At 44.8% G+C, this 19,129-nt stretch overlaps 1 protein-coding gene across 12 annotated transcripts in view; it reads right to left on the reverse strand.

Annotated features, from left to right (window-relative positions):
* tmem108 (transmembrane protein 108) overlaps positions 1-19,129 on the reverse strand; it is a 192,818-nt gene that overhangs the window by 35,293 nt on the left and 138,396 nt on the right. The window lies entirely within an intron of this gene.

Raw genomic sequence — 19,129 nt, forward strand, 5'->3', positions numbered from 1 at the left:
CCCACCCACCAAAGACCCCATTCTCCCACCTCCAACACACTCCATCTACGTGCTGGCCTGATATCTGCCCTCGACCTCTTCATTTCAAACTGCCGCCATGATATTGTCCGCCTCAACTTGTGCAACCGCCTCACCCACTCCAACCTCCCGCCCTCACAATGCGCATCCCTCCAATCCCCCCACTCCAACTTTAACCTCACCATAAAACTAGCAGATAAAGTGGATGCAGTGGTAGTTTGGCGCACTGACCTCTACATTGCTGAAGCCAGGCACCAATTCGAAGACACCTCCTCTTACTGCCCCCTCAACCATGACCTCACCATCCCCCCATCACCAAATCAACACCTCCAATATCATACACAACCTCATCGCTACAGGGAATCTCCCGCAGACAGCTTCCAACCTCATAGTTCGGGAACCCCACACCACCCAATTCTATCACCTACCCAAGAGCCACAAGCCTGACAACCTGGCCGACATATTATCTCAGCCTGCTCCTGCTCCACCGATCTTATCACCACCTACCTCAGTACTGTCCTATTCCCCTGGTTCAGGAACTCCCTACATACGTTCAGGACACCACCCACACCGTCCACCTCCTCTAAAACTTCCATTTCCCCAACTTCCAATGCCTCATCTTCACCATGGACATCCAGTCCCTCTACACTCTATCTGCCATGACCAGGGCCTCTGTTTCTTCCTCTCCTGACGTCCCCACGCACCACCCTCTATGTGAAAAAGTTGCGCGTTAAGTCCATTTTATGTCTTTTCCCTGTCACCCTAGAGGGATATGGGCCAACAGCTGGCAAGTGGGACTAGATTAGATTAGGGTATTTGGTCGGCATGGATGAGATGGACCGAAGGGTCTGTTTCCATGAATCTAAATAACAGACACAGTCAGAAGGGCCTCTGGGACAAAAGCATAATAATACTGGGTAAAGAACCACTGGGGTCTGAACCAGTTGATTCTGCAGACAGTGTTTAAAAAAACCCAGCAAGACTGCAGTGTTAAGAAGTAAGAAACAGAGGAGGAAGACTAGTTCATTGATCTTGTAGAAGGGTCTTTGTGGTCTGGGTTGAATGTACCTTTGGCTATTCATTGCTAAAAGTTGTCTTGTATAATTTGTTTGTTTTTGTTCCCTGTGTAATGCTAATAGATTAAATAGAAATATCTCTCTGGACACTAATGTAATAGTAAAGGGTTAAACTACACTGAGTTAACATTCTGGAAGTGAGTGGGGACGACAGTCAGGCAAGAATGCGAATAACCCCCACTTCAATTAGATAGTCATTTGCTACTGCTCCCCCTACTATTATCATTCCATCTCTTCCATTCAGAAATGCTTTCTAACCATCTCCTGAACCTACGTATGTCACACCTGCATTATCGTGTGGAATCACTGAGTCTGGAAATCGTTTACATAACGATTCCCCAGGATTAGAACATTATCTCTGAGCATGATCGTATCCTATCACTGCACCTGGGTTAACATGTGACTAAGGAGAGTATCTGTAAACATGGCTAACTGGGATGTGTGCCTTATTCTTTTGACTTGACCACACATGCCTGTGAGGAGGGTCAAAGGGGTCACCTCGCTTGTACAAGCTCGAATAAGCTTTAACTGTTTGCAGAAGTTGGTGTGCGCGAATTGCATTTCGTGTGTGAAACCTCGGGAAAAGAACCTAACACCTGGAGGTCAAGATCTAGGTACGCTTTGAAGTTAGTTTGCATTTTGGGAACATGTGGTGACTTAAAAGTGTGGCGAGCCTGTGTAAATATGGCACAAGTATGGGACAGGTATGGTTAATGTAATGTCTGAGAATCTATAAGTGATTGTGCAAAGCAGAGCTCTGCAGCAGAATGTTGATTTAAAAACTTGGTTTGTAAAGCTTGATAAAAATTATGTTTTAAAAAGGTAAATTTAACAAAGGAGGTGGCTTGTTTTCTCTTGAAGTGTAACATTTACTTCCTTGCAGGAAGAGTGACAGGTGATATAATTATGTGCAGGAGTTTATACCCCAGCCTTTTGAATCCTAAGTAGATCAATACCAATTTACAACTTCTGCTTGAAGTGGAACCGATGGAGACATCCTTAGAAATTTTGAGATTTTGAGTCCATGTATGACGATAATTTACTGCTACTGGGTGAAATAATCTGTGGATAGAGAACTGGAGGATTAAAAAAAAACACAAATTAAGGAGTACTCAATTGGCCGATGAAGGTAGAAAATAACCAAAGGAATATTAAGAAATTAGCAACAGTTGTTTCAGGGAACAGACACAGACAGGGAGCCTGCCCAAAACAGTTAGAGAGTGTCTTTCATTTGCAATAAGGGAGAGCATTTTGCCAAAAAACTGTCCCAATAAGATTATTAAATGTGGGAACTGTGGAAAAAGAGGACTACTGGTCCCCCTGGGAAAGGCAGGCATGGAGAGAGAACAAGACAGAATCTGGGAAATCCCCAGTCGCTTTCCAGTGGCAATAGATCGTAATGCAAGGCAGCCATAGCATTTCACCAGAAAGAATACAGTTACTGTTAAAGACAAATATAAGGACTATTTAATTATTATAAGAACTTTTCAAAAAATTACAGCAGCCTAGCCAGACCCCTGCAAATGAGTGGAAATAGCTCAGAAAAAAAATTGTGTGCCTGAGCAAGAGGCAGACTTTGTCAAGATCAAACAGACACTAGCCTCTGCACCAGCACTTTTGCAGGTCTTCCTGATCTGAAAAAGCCCTTTCACCTCCTTTGCAGTGAAAGCAACGACAATCCATTTGTGGCATGAAGGCAAGCTCTGCCCTGTGGGATATTACTCAGGTAAAATGAAACCAGTCATGATGGGACAACACTCATGTTCGAGCTACCCACTGTGCTACCTGGGCACTAACAACACTCTCCCCCCCTTGACACAATAAGAGAAGGTGATATTACACTCCCCACATAGTATAGGCCAGCTATTGGAAGCTGACAAACTGAGAGGTGTTACAGACAGTCGGCAAGCCAATTGGGAAGCGAAACTGTTGCCAGGAGATAAGCAAGTGGAAGTGGTTAAAGATAATAGTGAGAACCCAGCAAGCAATGTGAATCAGGAAAAAGAGACACAAGACTGCATGCCCCACATGGACCAGGAAGAAGAGAGACATGGTCGAGTAAGGAAGACCCATTAGTGGGGCCAGATGTGAAGTGAATGTTTGTAAAAGTATTATGATGATGAGGCCAGGATATGGTGGGTTGTAGTTATTTTGAAAGGGAAGCTTTTTGAATGAGGAAGGATATAAGGATGTTATTCTGCCCATGTAGGTGAACTAAATACTACCTATGAACAACTCTGATTCCTACATGGATGTTGAAGGAATCAATCACTACCACCCTGTGTCAGATACAGACCATAACAACCCAAGAGACACAGAAGCAGTCATATAAATCACTCTCAAGATGATCCGGGTTATGATTACGGATGCACACAACAGACTACATATGTATAGACAGGAAATTGCATGCTAAAAATCGTTCATGTCAAAAACAACCAATCAGAAGTGGACCTTGACAATCAAACAGTCCATCATCATGAGACAGAACAGAACCAAATACAGAAAGAGAATGTCATTACAAGACAAAATGACTAAGATGACCAAATGCTCCATACAATCATCACAGGAATTCCTACACAAATCACGAGCATAAACATAGACAAGGATGAAGCAATGATCTCACTTGATATAATGGCACCATTCACTTCAATTGACAAAACTGTGGCCAGACAGACAGTTGCCAACCTCATGGACAACACAACAGACAACACGACAGGGAACCTATCATTAAGGACTGCATGCTCAAACTACTAGACCTGTGTTTTACGACACTTCACATTCAAAAACCAAATATATGGGCTCGTACATCTCTGGGCTCAAAGCAGAAGCACTGATGCAAAGACTGGAAGAAAGAGCCCTCCCACAAATCTAACGCAAATTCTGGATCAGATACATGGACGACATTTCTGTCATCATTAAGAGAACAGAAATTGAGAAATCCCACCAGATTTTCAACACAATGTTCACAAGGATCAGATTTACAAGAGAGGAGGAAACAAACAATCAACTCCCATTCCTAGATGTGATGGTAGAAAGAACAGAGAACAGTGAATGCACCATAAAATTGTACAGGAAAGCCACACATATCAAACAGGGTCCTGAACTACAACAGCAACAACCCAAACACACACAAGAGAAGCTGCATTAGGACCCTATTTAAAAAGGCAAAAACACCCTGCCATACTCCAGATCTAAAAGGGAGGAAGAAGAAGACCTTGACAGAGTAATTCACTAAGAATGGATATCCCCGCAACTTCAACTGCAGATGCTTAACAGACAAACAATGTGTATGGCTACTAGAGATAGCTGGTTGTGGCGTTTAGTGGTTAGTTGGTGTTCATGGATGCAGATTGCTAGTTGTCTGCCTGTTTGCCCTATATAGTGTGTGTAGTCTTTGCATGGAATCTTGTAAATTACGTATGTCTTGCACGTAACAGACAAACAATGCCACGTCATGCCACGACCTAACTCACTGGCCACGCTACCTTACACAAAAAATATCTCAGAAATGACAGCCAGACTTGCCCAACCACTGGGATTCACTACAGCTCGTTCAGAAAACAACTCACCAGGACAAACAACATGCAAGACATATGTAATTTACAAGATTCCATGCAAAGACTACACGTTACACTATATAGGGCAAACAGGCAGATGACTAACAATCTGCATCCATGAGCACCAACTAACCACTAAACATCACAACCAGCTAACTCTAGTAGCCATCCACACAGATGACAAGTACCACAAATTTGACTGGGGCAATACAATGATCATAGGAGAAGCCAAACAGAGGACAGCCAAAGAATTTTAAGAAGTATGGTACTCATCCACAGGCTCCATCAATAAACACATAGACCTAGACCAAATATACTGACCAAGCCAACAAACTACCAGAACCGGCAACCAGAAGCAACAAGAATGAAACCAAATAAATTGCAGAATACACAGGAGGCTCCAAAGTACTGAAGATGTCACCTGGACAGGAGTCAAAATATCTGCAGATCAACTTCCCAGATCATCGAACATCCCCACAACTACGATAACTGGCACCTGGGCTACAAATCGTTATGCAAACCTTACACGTCTATGGGGAAAACGCGCTAAGACAAGCAAGGAAATAGGAATCCTGTGGAGAAAGTGAGGACTGCAGATGCTGGAGATCAGAGCTGAAAATGTGTTGCTGGAAAAGCGCAGCAGGTCAGGCAGCATCCAAGGAGCAGGAGAATCGACGTTTCGGGCATAAGCATGAAGAAGGGCCTATGACCAACTCCAATTCCTACATGAATGTTGAATGAATCAAATATTACCACCCTGTGTGAGATACAGACCACTAATCAACAACCAACAAGCCAGAGAAACAGTCAGACAAAATGCTCTGAGGATGATCCAGGTTATGATTATGGATGTACACAACAGACTACGAAGGCACAGACAAGAAATTGCATGCCAATGATCATTAATTTCAAAAAACAGCCAATCAGAAGTGGACCACGACAATCGAATAGGCCGTCACCACATGATAGCACAGAACCACATAAAGATAGAGAACATCACTACAAGACAAAATTACTAAGCTAACCAACAGCAGAGGATAAAACACAACAGACATCTGGCTAAGAAACCTTTCCAATAGGCAGGTTACAGACTCAGAAAAAGCCGTACTAGCCAAAGGACTAAACTATAACCACAGGAACGCAAATACAACAAATTTTCTAGCTGCACTAGAATGTAGGCTCAGAATTAACAGGCTAACCGAAGAGATACAACAAGCTGTCAGACAAACCATTGTACCCTTACTAACAAAGACAAATGAACAACCTAAACATCAAAGACAGCGAAGCCTAAACGCACTCAAAAATGACAAGAATATAATCATTGTACCAGCATACCAGCAGAATGATGGTTATCATGTACAAGACTGAATGTATTCAGAAACTACTACTACGGAACCTACAAAAAAATGGACTAATAACCAGGACTGACCTACAAAGGATGAAACTAGAAAGGAATAACACCTCAGCACGGTGGCTCAAAGCACCAGGGTCTCAGGTTCAATTCCAGCCTCGGGCGACTGTCTGTGTGGAGTTTGCACATTCTCCCTGTGTCTGCGTGGATTTCCTCCAGTGCTCCCGTTTCCTTCCACAGTCCAAAGATGTGAATTGGCCATGCTAAATTGCCCATAGTATTAGGTGCATAAGTCAGAAGGAAATGGGTCTGGGTGGGTTACTCTTCAGAGGGTCGGTGTGGACTGGTTGGGCCAAAGGGCATGTTTCCACACTGTAGGGAATCTAATCTAATCATCTCAAGAGTTTATGGATTACCCAAAGTAGGCAAACCAAATATACCACTCAGACCCATTGTGACACTCCTTGGAACTCCACTGCATAAACCGGCAAAGGAACTTACAAAAACGGAAACATCAGCGGATTCAAACACTCTTTCCAATCATCATAGGAATTCTTGGACAACATCAAGATAAGGAAAACAGAATGGTCTCATTGCACTGTTCACTTCAATTGACAAAACTCTAGCCAGACAGACAATAGCCAAACTCCTGGACAAAGCAGAACAGACCACATGAAGGGGAACCAAACAACTTACTCAAACTATTAGGTCTGTGCTTGATGACACACATCACATTCAACAACCACATGTATAAACAGATCAGTGGAATGCCAACAGGCTCACGCATTGTAGCAGAAGTAGTGATGCAAAGATTGGACCAAAGAGCTCTCCTACAAATCCAACCCAGATTCTGAATCAGATACATGGACGACACTTTTATTATCATTAAGAGAACAGAAATTGAGAACACACACCAGATTGTCTACATCATATTCACGGGCATCAGATTTATGAGAGAACGGGAAACCAACAATCAACTCCCACTCCTAGACATGATGGTAGAAAGAACACAATGGTGAATGCACCATAAAAGTGTACAGGGAAGCCACACACATCCACCAGGTCTGAAACTACAACAGCAAGCACCTGAACACACAAGGGAAGCTACAATAGGATCCTGTTCAAAAATACTATAACACACTGCGGCATTACTGACCCATGAATGGAAGAAGAAGACCTTTACAGAGTATGGATATCCCAGCAAATTCATCCACAGATGCCTAACAAACAATGTGACGATGACGTTCCATGACCTAACTCACTTGCCACACTACCTTTATATAAAAAAGTCTCATAACTGACAGCCAGACTTCTCTGACCAATGGGATCTATGACAGCCCATAGACCAACAGCCATGCTCAGACAGCGACTCAACAGGATAAAAGACTCTCTATCCATCATGTGCAAGACAAACATAACTTACAAGATTTCCATGCAAAGATTGCAAGCAACATTGTATAGGACAAAAAGGCAGACAACTGGCAATCCGCATTCATGAACATCAATGAGCCACTAAATGCCACAACCAGCTGGCTCTAGTAGGCACACACATGACAAGGACTACAGATTCGACTGGGACAACACAACAATCATAGGACTAGCCAGGAAGAGGACAGCTTGAAAATTTCTAGAAGCATGGCACTCATCCACGGGCTTCATCAACAAACACATAGACCTAGACCCAATATACTGGCCACTACAATGAACTACCGGAACTGACAACTGGAAGCAGCAGGAACAAAACCAAATAAATTCCAGAACGCACAGTACTGCAGTGATTCACAGAAGGCTCCAAAGCTCTGATGTCACCTAACAAGGGATGAAATGTCCAGAAATCAACTTCCCAGTTTGACTACGACAACCAGAACCCGAGCTACAAATCTTTACATAAATTTTGAACTAAAAGCACTTAGTGCTACCCTGCAGTTAGGGACAGGGCAAAGGGTTAACATCTAAACAGACAGTAGGTATGCTTTTAGTGTAGTCCATGACTACATGATGGCATGGAGTGGTAGCATAATTCATCATGAGTGGTAGCGTAATTCATCATGGGACTCTGGTCAAGGATTGAGTAGCTGCAGCGAATGAACTGAAGGTTGCAGCAGTAATTACAGTAAGATTCAGACAGCAGAGCAGAAAGAAAATGTTTGAATAGGCAGTGATTATGATGGCAGCTGTAAAACAGCAAGAAACTAAAGATGATGAATGGAACATTTAAAATCTACAATCAGCATCTCACTCAGTGGAAAAAGCAGGGTGGATTAAAGATGGAGCAGCAATAGGAACAGTTGATATTTGGAGAAAGGAAGGTAAAGTGGTAGCTCTCACATTCTGTCAACAGACTCTATGCAGTGTTTATCTTGGATTTGCACACATAGGGAGGGATAAAATGATACAGCTAATAGCTAACTGTTGGTGGTGGAAAGACATAGCTATATTTTGCCAGAGGTGTACTGCATGTGCAGAGACAGAATCAGGATGAGAAATTAAAATTAAAATTAACCATCACCCCTGCCCACTGGAACCATGGGAACATATTCAAATGGACTTCATAGGACCACTCCACAAAGTCAGAATAAGAAATTCTGTCTGGCCATGGTCGACCAGTTTACCAAATGGGTAGAATCATAGGGGGAGCAGAACTGATTAACAGCAAGGGACAAATCTGGGATGACATGAAACCCTTCTAAGTATTTACACATACTTCACCGACATGCATGATACAAGCAGCTTGTCAAAGACTAGGAGTCTGAGAGACCCTCCAGGACAAACTGAAATGCCAGCCCCAGGATAAAAGGTGCTGGGAAAATAATCTCAAGCGAGGGAGCTTTGTCCCCCCGATGGGATGGACCTGATGTAATATTAACAGGTATCAGGAGTGCACTTATTAATGAAAACAGAATTAGTAAATGGAGACATCCTATCCAGCTAAAAGAAATATAGGGGTTTAATATTATAACAGTCAGGCCTACTAGTCTGGTATGCTCTCTCTCTCTCTCCCTCTCTCTCGTCTCTCCCTCTTGCAGGTTTTAAAGGGGCCTCACCATGTACAAGCAGCAGAACAGAATCCTCAAACCCCAGTTGGCAGCCAGAATAGGTTATGGTTGAATGTAAATATATGGGTCATGTTTGCGCGTTGGAGACGTAATTAAAAATTAATGTTGATCTCATCAGAGGCTGATAAGCAGGTGAAGAGGAGAAGGTTGGATGTGAACACATTTTTGTACATACCAGATGTGCATGTGAGAACACACAATGTCTCTCATTGTTGGATCTGCACAAACATCTCTATACATTCTAGAGGGGGACACCCGTGCAACCGATCACCTTTAGTGCCAGGAAATTAGCTGAATGGGTATTGTGGCAGAATAGCTCAAGGCAGTCTACCAAGGGTGGGAGGCACCTAGTAAATACTGACCAGGATAAAGCACAATAGAAATCATGAGGGACAACCTGACTGCCTTTGCGGGATGGGACCAGCCTAACTACAAGACCTCCAACAGCCTACCTTTGTCATTCTGAGTACCACTTCAGGAACAGGGAAGTCTACCAGTATGATTCAGCTCAGAAAGAATGAATCCCAGAGGAGGAATCATAGAGGACTGAAAGTGGGAATTAGTAACTGTCATCCAATGTCACCCTCCACTTGTCGTTAATTCAGCAATGGTGCCTTTGGACATCGCACAAGTGAGGGAACATTCCAACAACACTGGCATTCCGTGTTTATAAACCATTTCACTCCATACTGATTTTGTGTGCGGACACAGAGCCTAAACCTGGCTCCCACCATCCTGGGCTATATGGTATCGTTCATGCGGTATGCGGTATACCATATGTCGTCCTTTCTGAAGGAGGTACCAAGACAGCAGAAACATGCAATCTCAGAAACAGAAAAGTCCTTTTCCATATTAATTCCTGGATATGGTGCAGCCAAGCCAGGATTTAGCAATGGGCTTGGGATCTCTAGGACATTCTGGATTAGTGGTGCTGGAAGAGCACAGCAGTTCAGGCAGCATCCAAGTAGCTTCAAAATCGACGTTTCGGGCAAAGGCTTTCAAAGCTACTTGGATGCTGCCTAAACTGCTGTGCTCTTCCAGCACCACTAATCCAGAATCTGGTTTCCAGCATCTGCAGTCATTGTTTTTATCTTGAGGACATTCATTGTCCAGGGATTAGTACTTTTTATTGCCATATTATGTTTACATTCTCTCATGTTTTGTCTCATGAAATGTGCTGCCTCCACAATAATGGAGAAGATGACTGCAGGAGAGCCACGGACCAAGGCATTAGTATGCACCACTAAGCCAATGACTACTAGTGGAACGAGGAAAGAAAATGACCAGCCTATCAAACAATGAAGACTACTCTTGAACTTTGATTTGGATTCTTGATTTTTTTTTTGGATTCATGAATTCTGTTATGGACTGTTTATTAATAATGGCCATAGGGATTTCCCATATCTACTCATATCAAAATTGCCCATGCTTGCTTATATAAAATGACCGGCAAGGGTTAGATAGACTGAAACAGCCTGCTCTAGCATTAAGATACAAATGGCCAACAAAAAAATAAGCAAAACCTGCTTACACATTGAAACATAATGGTACTTTTGACAGGACAATTCCAAGTTCAGCAAGGGGGCCCTACAAGAAACCATCCTAAGACAGTTTTGAAAAGAGAATGCCTAAAGACAGACAAGTGATTGATCCCATTCTCTTTATGAAAGGATGATTGTCCTAGTAAATAAATAATACCAGCTCATGAACCAGCCAGATTGACTCCCTAAGCAACTGCATAAACCAGCAAAGTTATTTTGGTGTAAACAGCTGTTTCTTTAAAGCTATGCGCAATATTAAGAAATAGGTTATAGCTAAAGTGTAGAAATACATATAACCAAAGGAGAACACAAGCATTAGAAACAAAACACTTAAACATTGATGTGAAAGTTAATTAGTCTCAAGAAATGCCTTCCCTTATGCCCTGAACAAAATAGATTGTTCATAGCCCATTAATTACAATGTGCTAGAGTTACAGAGTCACAGAGATGTACAGCATGGAAACAGACCCTTCGGTCCAACCTGTCTATGCCGACCAGACATCCCAACCCAATCTAGTCCTACCAGCCAGCACTTGGCCCATATCCCTCCAAACCCTTCCTTTTCATATATCTAATCAAATGCCTTTTAAATGTTGTAATTGTACCAGCCTCGACCACTTCCTCTGGCAGCTCATTCCATACACGTACCACCCTCTGTGTGAAAATGTTGCCCCTTAGGTCTCTTTTATATCTTTCCCCTCTCACCCTAAACCCATGCCCTCTAGTTCTGGACTCCCCCACCCCAGGAAAAAGACTTTGATTATTTATCCTATCCATGCCCCTCATAATTTTGTAAACCTCTATAAGGTCACCCATCAGTCTCTGACGCTCCAGGGAAAACAGCCGCAGCATGTTCAGCCTCTCCCTCTAGCTCAAATCCTCCAACCCTGGCAACATCCTTGTAAATCTTTTCGGAACCCTTTCAAGTTTCACAACATCTTCCCAATAGGAAGGAGACCAGAACTGCACGCAATATTCCAACAGTAGCCTAATCAATGTCCTGTACAGCCTCAACATGACCTTCCAACTCCTGTACTTAATACTCTGACCAATAAAAGAAAGCATACCAAACACCTTCATCATTATCCTATCTACCTATGACTCCACTTTCAAGGAGTTATGAACCTGCACTCCAAGGTCTCTTTGTTCAGCAACACTTCCTAGGACCGCTGTATAACTTTACACTTGATAACTAACTTTTTAACAGAAATCAATATTAGAAATCTTTTAGCAAGTAGTTAAAACTGTCATTTTTTTATAGGACAGTGGAAATATAATGAATAACAGAACTCTGTTAGTGTCCATGTACACAGATCTCTGAAAGTTGCCACCCAGGTAAATAGTGCAGTGAAGAAGGCATATGGCGTACTGGCTTTTATTGGTAGAGGAATTGAGTTCCGGAGTCCTGAGGTCATGCTGCAGTTGTATAAGACTCTGGTGCGGCCGCATCTGGAATATTGTGTGCAGTTTTGGTCGCCATACTATAGGAAGGATGTGGAGGCACTGGAACGGGTGCAGAGGAAGTTTACCAGGATGTTGCCTGGTATGGTAGGAAGATCCTATGAGGAAAGGCTGAGGCACTTGGGGTTGTTTTCTTTGGAGAAAAGAAGGTTTAGGGGTGATTTGATAGAGGTGTACAAGATGATTAGGGGGTTAGATAGGGTTGACAGTGAGAACCTTTTTCCACGTATGGAGTCAGCTATTACAAGGGGGCATAGCTTTAAATTAAGGGGGGGTAGATATAGGACTGATGTTAGGGGTAGGTTCTTCACTCAGCGAGTCGTAAGATCATGGAATGCCCTGCCAGTAGCAGTAGTGGACTCTCCCTCTTTATGGGTATTTAAGCGGGCATTGGATAGGTATATGGAGGATAGTGGGTTAGTGTAGGTTAGGTGGGCTTTGATCGGCGCAACATCGAGGGCCGAAGGGCCTGTACTGCGCTGTATTGTTCTATGTTCTATGTTCTATGTTCTATGTAACTTAAACTGTCCTTAGAGATAAGCAAGCCTGAGACAGATCAAAGGAGTACAGCTAGTAACTTTGGAATGTGAATGAATAGGATGCATTGGAAAATTAGGAGAAAGTGAGGACTGCAGATGCTGGAGATAAGAGCTGAAAAATGTGTTGCTGGAAAAGCGCAGCAGGTCAGGCAGCATCCAAGGAGCAGGAGAATCGACGTAAACCTATCGAACTTTCCTGTACCTGAGGTGTGACTACCTCTTTGTAACTCCTAGGAGAAAGTGAGGACTGCCAATGCTGGAGACCATTCCTGATGTAGGACTTATGCTTGAAACATAGATTCTCCTGCTCCTCCTGCTGCCTGACCTGCTGTGTTTTTCCAGCAACACACTATCTGTAACTCCGCCCAGTTATTCGCTCAGCCTCGTGAATGGTTTGAAATTAATCCACCTCTGCTTTATAACAGATTTGGGGCTCAAGTCTGAGATTTGGACAGATTAAAATAGATTTGGACAAGATTTGGACTGACTTAGGATATGGACTGCCCTCACAGATTTAAACAGACTTGGAGCATAGTAGTTCCAGATGTTGAATTAAAATTTAATTGAGAAGTGGAAAATCTGTTTAATTTTAGTTGTTTGTTGTTGGTTAAATCAAAAGTGGGGAAATGACTAAAGTGGTTCTGGAGGTTGAGGATGCTTCCCAAATTTATCAAGAAAGTTTAAAAAGATAGAAACAGGTGTCACTTTTAGAAGTGGCAAACAGGCTGAAGTTGAGATTAACTAGGAATAATAAGAAAGCTGAAATTGTAACTAAATTAGCCAAGCATTTATGTATACCAGGGAAACAGTCAATCATAAAATCCCAACAGTGTGGAAACAGGCCATTAGGCCCAACAAGTCGATTCCAACTCTCAGAAGAGTAACCCACCCAGACCAATTCCCTTATTAGTGGGGCAGCATGGTGGCTCAGTGGTTAGCACTGCTGCCACACAGTGCCACACAGTGCCAGTTCCTGCCCCGGCAACTGTCTGAGTGGAGTTTGCACATTCTCCCTGTGTCTGTGTGGGTTTCCTCCCTCTGTCCGAAAAATGGGCAGGTTAGGTGAATTGGCCATGCTAAATTGCCCGTAGTGTTAGGTGCAGGGATAAGTGCAGGGGAATGTGTCTGGGTGGGTATGCTTCGGCGGGTGGGTATGGACTTTTTGGGCCGAAGGGCCTGTTTCCACACTGTAAATTATCTAATCTAATCTAATCTAATTTAGCACGGCCTAATATACACATCTTCAGATTGAAGGAGGAAACCAGAACAGCCAGAAGAAACCCACGCAGACATGGGGAGAATGTGCATACTCCACACAGATAGTTGCCCGCGGCAGTAATTGAACCCGGATCCCTGGCGCTGTGAGGCAATACTGCTAACCACTTAGTCACCGTAACGCACTGTGGAGTTTAGTTGGAAAAAAATAATTTGCCAATGAGACAATTGGAGTTAGAAAGTGAAATTAAAAGGCCAGAGTTATAAAATAGAGACAAGGAATGGAACGCTATGGCAGGACAAAGGTGTCAAAAAGAAAGGGAACTGAAACAGTTCGCATTCCAGTTAAAAACACGGGAAAAAGATAAAGGTATAGAGAAAAAATATTCGAGTTGGAAAAGATGAAGTTGGAACTTGAAGCAAAAAGAATTCAACTGACAGAGGTAAAAGGATAGAAGTGATAATAAGCAAACTCATCATAGCCACCAGTGTGGAAGGGATATGTATGAGTATAGCCCATTACTGGGGATGAAGACTCAGGAGGCAGACAAGTTGCAGACAAGTGGCAGGCTTCTATTCAAGCAGAAACGCATCAGTGAAGGAAGAGTGCCAAAGGATGTTTCTGAAATCTGGCCTCGATGTGAGAAAGCGATCTTTCCCTTAATCTTTAGCTCAGCTTAGAAGAGAGATCATTGACATACTCTGATTTTTACAGTAAAATGCAGCATTTTTATGCATTTTGTGTCACAATAGTTGCACACAACATGATTACTATGTCCTTCCCTATGAGGAAGCTGGAGAAATCTGCATTCATCCCTTGTGGTTGGAGGGTTCCTAGGCAGGAGATGAGGCGCCCTTCCTCCAGGCGTCGTGTTGCCATGGCCTGGCGATAGAGGAGGCCAAGGACCTGCATGTCCTTGGTGGAGTAGGAGGGGGAGTTAAAGTGTTCAGCCACAGGGCGGTTGGGTTGGTTGGTGCGGGTGTCCCAGAGGTGTTCTCTGAAACGTTGCGCAAGTAGGCGGCCTGTCTCCCCAATGTAGAGGAGGCCACATCGGGTGCAGCGGATGCAGTAAATGATGTTTGTGAAGGTGCAGGTGAATTTGTGACAGATATGGAATGATCCCTTGGGGCCTTTGACGGAAGTGAGGGGGGAGGTGTGGGCGCAGGTTTTGCATTTCATGTGGTTGCAGGGGAAGGTGCCGGGAGTGGAGATTGGGTTGGTGGGGGGGTGTGGACCTGACGAGGGAGTCACGGAGGGAGTGGTCTTTCCAGAACGCTGATAGGGGAGGGGAGCGAAATATATCCTTGGTGGTGGGGTCTGTTTGGAGGTGGCGGAAATGACAAAGGATGATACGATGTATCTGGAGGTTGGTGGGGTGTTAGGTGAGGACCAGTGGGGTTCTGTCCTGGTGGCGATTGGAGGTTCAAGGGCGGAACAGCGGGAAGTGGAGGAGATGAGGTGGAGAGCATCGTCAAACACGTCTGAGGGGAAATTGCGGTCTTTGAAGAAAGAGGCCGTCTGGGTTGTTCGGTATTGGAATTGGTCCTCCTGGGAGCAAATACGGCGGAGGTGAAGGAATTGGGAATATGGGATGGCGTTTTTACAGGGGCAGGGTGGGAGCAGGTGTAATCTCGGTAGCTGTGGGAGTCAGTCGGTTTATAGTAAATGTCCGTGTTGAGTCGGTCGCCCGAGATAGAAATGGAGCGGTCTAGGAAGGGGAGGGATGAGTCTGAGACGATCCAGGTAAATTTGATGTTGGGGTGGAAGGTGTTAGTAAAGTGGATGAACTGTTCAACCTCCTCGTGCAGATTTCTCCAGCTTCGTCATTTCCCTTCCCACCACCTTATCTCAGTCCCACCCTTGGACTCAGCACCGCCCTCTTGGCTTGCAATCTTCTTCCCGACCTCTCCACCCCCACCCACTCTCCGGCCTATTACCCTCACCTTAACCTCCTTTCACCTATCGCATTCCCCCCAAGTCCCTCCTCCCTACCTTTTATCTTAGCCTGCTTGGCACACCCTCCTCATTCCTGAAGAAGGGCTTATGCCCAAAACATCGATTCTCCTGCTCCTGACCTGCTGCGCTTTTCCAGCAACACATTTTTCAGCTCTGATCTCCAGCATCTGCAGTCCTCACTTTCTCCTAGTTGATTTTAACCTACTGCGAATCCCCTTGCAAGGATGCCTTCCTTGAAAAAACTCTCTTCCTCCTTCTACAAGGATTTCAGTGAGTCTCTCTCTCACCGCACCCCCCAGGTTATCTCCTCTGCCCTGAAGCTCTTCAGGCACGTTCTCAAACAGACTCGCTACCACAGTCACATCTCCTTCCTCAGCATCTGTCTACGGAATCGATTGATCCTGCATGGACTCTTAAGACTTATAGGTATGTGAAAGGCAAAAAAATGGTTAAGACCAAAATTGGGCCCTTGAAGACAGAAACAGGGGAATATATTACGGGGAACAAAGAAATGGCAGAAGAATTGAATTGGTAGTTCAGATCTGTGTTCACTGGGGAAGACACAATCTCCCTGAGGTAACAGTGGCTGAAGGACCTGAACTTAAGGGAATTTATATTTGCCAGGAATTGGTGTTGGAGAGGCTGTTAGGTCTGAAGGTTGATAAGCCCCCAGGGCCTGATGGTCTACATCCCAGGGTACTGAAGGAGGTGGCTCGATAAATCGTGGATACGTTGGTGATTATTTTCCAGAGTTCGATAGATTTGGGATCAGTTCCTGTGGATTGGAGGGTGGCTAATGTTGTACCACTTTTTAAGAAAGGTGGGAGAGAGAAAGCAGGAAATTATAGACCAGTTAGTCTGACCTCAGTGGTGGGAAAGATGCTGTAGTCAATTATAAAGGATGAAATTACAACACATCTGGATAGTAGTAACAGGATAAGTCAAGGTCAGCATGGATTTATGGAGGGGAAATCATGCTTGATTAATCTTCTGGAATTTTTTGAGGATGTAACTCTGAAGATGGACGAGGGAGATCCAGTAGATGTAGTGTACCTGGACTTACAGAAAGCTTTTGATAAAGTCCCACATAGGAGGTTAGTGAGCAAAATTAGGGCACATGGTACTGGGGACAAAGTACTAACTTGGATTGAAAGTTGGTTGCCTGACAGGAAACGAAGAGTAGTGATAAACGGCTCCACTTCGGAATGGCAGGCAGTGACCAGTGGGGTACCGCAGGGACCAGTGGTGGAACCGCAGCTTTTTACAAAATATATTAATGATATAGAAGATGGTATTATTAATAACATTAGCAAATTTGCTGATGATACTAAGCTGGGTGGCAGGGTGAAATGTGAGGAGGATGTTAGGAGATTACAGGGTGACCTGGACAGGTTAGGTGAGCGGTCAGATGCATGGCAGAAGCAGTTTAATGTGGATAAATGTATGGTTATCCACTTTGGTGGCAAGAACAGGAAGGCAGATTACTACCTAAATGGAATCAATTTAGGTAAAGGGGCAGCATAGAGAGATCTGGGTGTTCTTGTGCACTAGTCAATGAAGATAAGCATGCAGGTACAGCAGGTAGTGAAGAAGATAAAAACAATGACTGCAGATGCTAGAAACCAGATTCTGGATTAGTGGTGCAGTAAAATCGACATTTCGGGCAAAAGCCCTTCATCAGGAATAAAGGCAGAGAGCCTGAAGGGTGGAGCGATAAGCTAGAGGAGGGTGGGGGTGGGGAGAAAGTAGCATAGAGTACAATAGGTGAGTGGGGGAGGGGATGAAGGTGATAGGTCAGGGAGGAGGGTGGAGTGGATAGGTGGAAAAGAAGATAGGCAGGTAGGACAAGTCATGGGGACAGTGCTGAGCTGGAAGTTTGGAACCAGGGTGAGGTGGGGGAAGGGGAAATGAGGAAACTGTTGAAGTCCACATTGATGCCCTGGGGTTGAAGTGTTCTGAGGTGGAAGATGAGGAATTCTTCCTCCAGGTGTCTGGTGGTGAGGGAGCGGCAGTGAAGGAGGCCCAGGACCTCCATGTCCTCGGCACAGTGGGAGGGGGAGTTGAAATGCTGGGCCACAGGGCGGTGTGGTTGATTGGTGGTAGTGTCCCGGAGATGTTCCCTAAAGTGCTCTGCTAGGAGGCGTCCAGTCTCCCCAATGTAGAGGAGACTGCATTGGGAGCAACGGATACAATAAATGATATAGGTGGATGTGCAGGTAAAACTTTTATGGATGTGGAAGGCTCCTTTAGGGCCTTGGATGGAGGTGAAGGAGGAGGTGTGGGTGCAGGTTTTGCAATTCCAGCAGTGGCAGGGGAAGGTGCCAGGATGGGAGGGTGGGTTGTAGGGCAGCATGGACCTGACGAGGTAGTCACAGAGGGAACGGTCTTTGCGGAAGGCAGAAAGGGGTGGGGAGGGAATTATATCCCTGGTGGTGGAGTCTTTTTGGAGGTGGCGGAAATGTTGGCGGATGATTTGGTTTATGCGAAGGTTGGTAGGGTGGAAGGTGAGCACCAGGGGCGTTCTGTCCTTGTTACGGTTGGAGGGGTGGGGTCTGAGGCGGAGGTGCGGGATGTGGACAAAATGCGTTGGAGGGTATCTTTAACCACGTGGGAAGGGAAATTGCGGCCTCTAAAGAAGGAGGCCATCTGGTATGTTCTGTGGTAGAAAGGTCCTCCGGGAGCAGATACGGCGGAGTCGGAGGAATTGAGAATACGGGATGGCATTTTTGCAAGAGGTAGGGTGGGAAGAGGTGTAATCCAGGTAGCTGTGGGAGTCGGTGGGTATGTAAAAAATGTCAGTGTCAAGTCAGTCGTCATTAATGGAAATGGAGATGTCCAGGAAGGGGAGGGAGGTGTCAGAGATGGTCCAGGTAAATTTAAGGTCAGGGTGGAATGTGTTGGTGAAGTTGATGAATTGCTCAACCTCTTCGCAGGAGCACGAAGTGGCGCCAATGCAATCATCAATGTAGCGGAGGAAGAGGTGGGGAGTGGTGCCGGTGTAATTACGGAAGATCGATTGTTCTACGTAGCCAACAAAGAGACAGGCATAGCTGGGGCCCATACGTGTGCCCACGGCTACCCCTTTGGTCTGGAAGAAGTGGGAGGATTCGAAGGAGAAATTGTTAAGGGTGAGGACCAGTTCGGCCAAACGAATGAGAGTGGAAGGGTACTGTTGGGGATATCGGGAGAGGAAAAAACGGAGGGCCTGGAGGCCCTGGTCATGGCAGATGGAGGTGTAGAGGGTTGGATATCCATGGTGAAGATGAGGCGTTGGGGGCCGGGGAAACGGAAGTCTTGGAGGAGGTGGAAGGCATGGGTGGGGTCTCGAACATATGTGGGGAGTTCCTGGACTAGGGGG

This window comes from Chiloscyllium punctatum, chromosome 41, assembly GCF_047496795.1.
Source record: "Chiloscyllium punctatum isolate Juve2018m chromosome 41, sChiPun1.3, whole genome shotgun sequence".
Taxonomy (NCBI): Eukaryota; Metazoa; Chordata; class Chondrichthyes; order Orectolobiformes; family Hemiscylliidae; genus Chiloscyllium; species Chiloscyllium punctatum.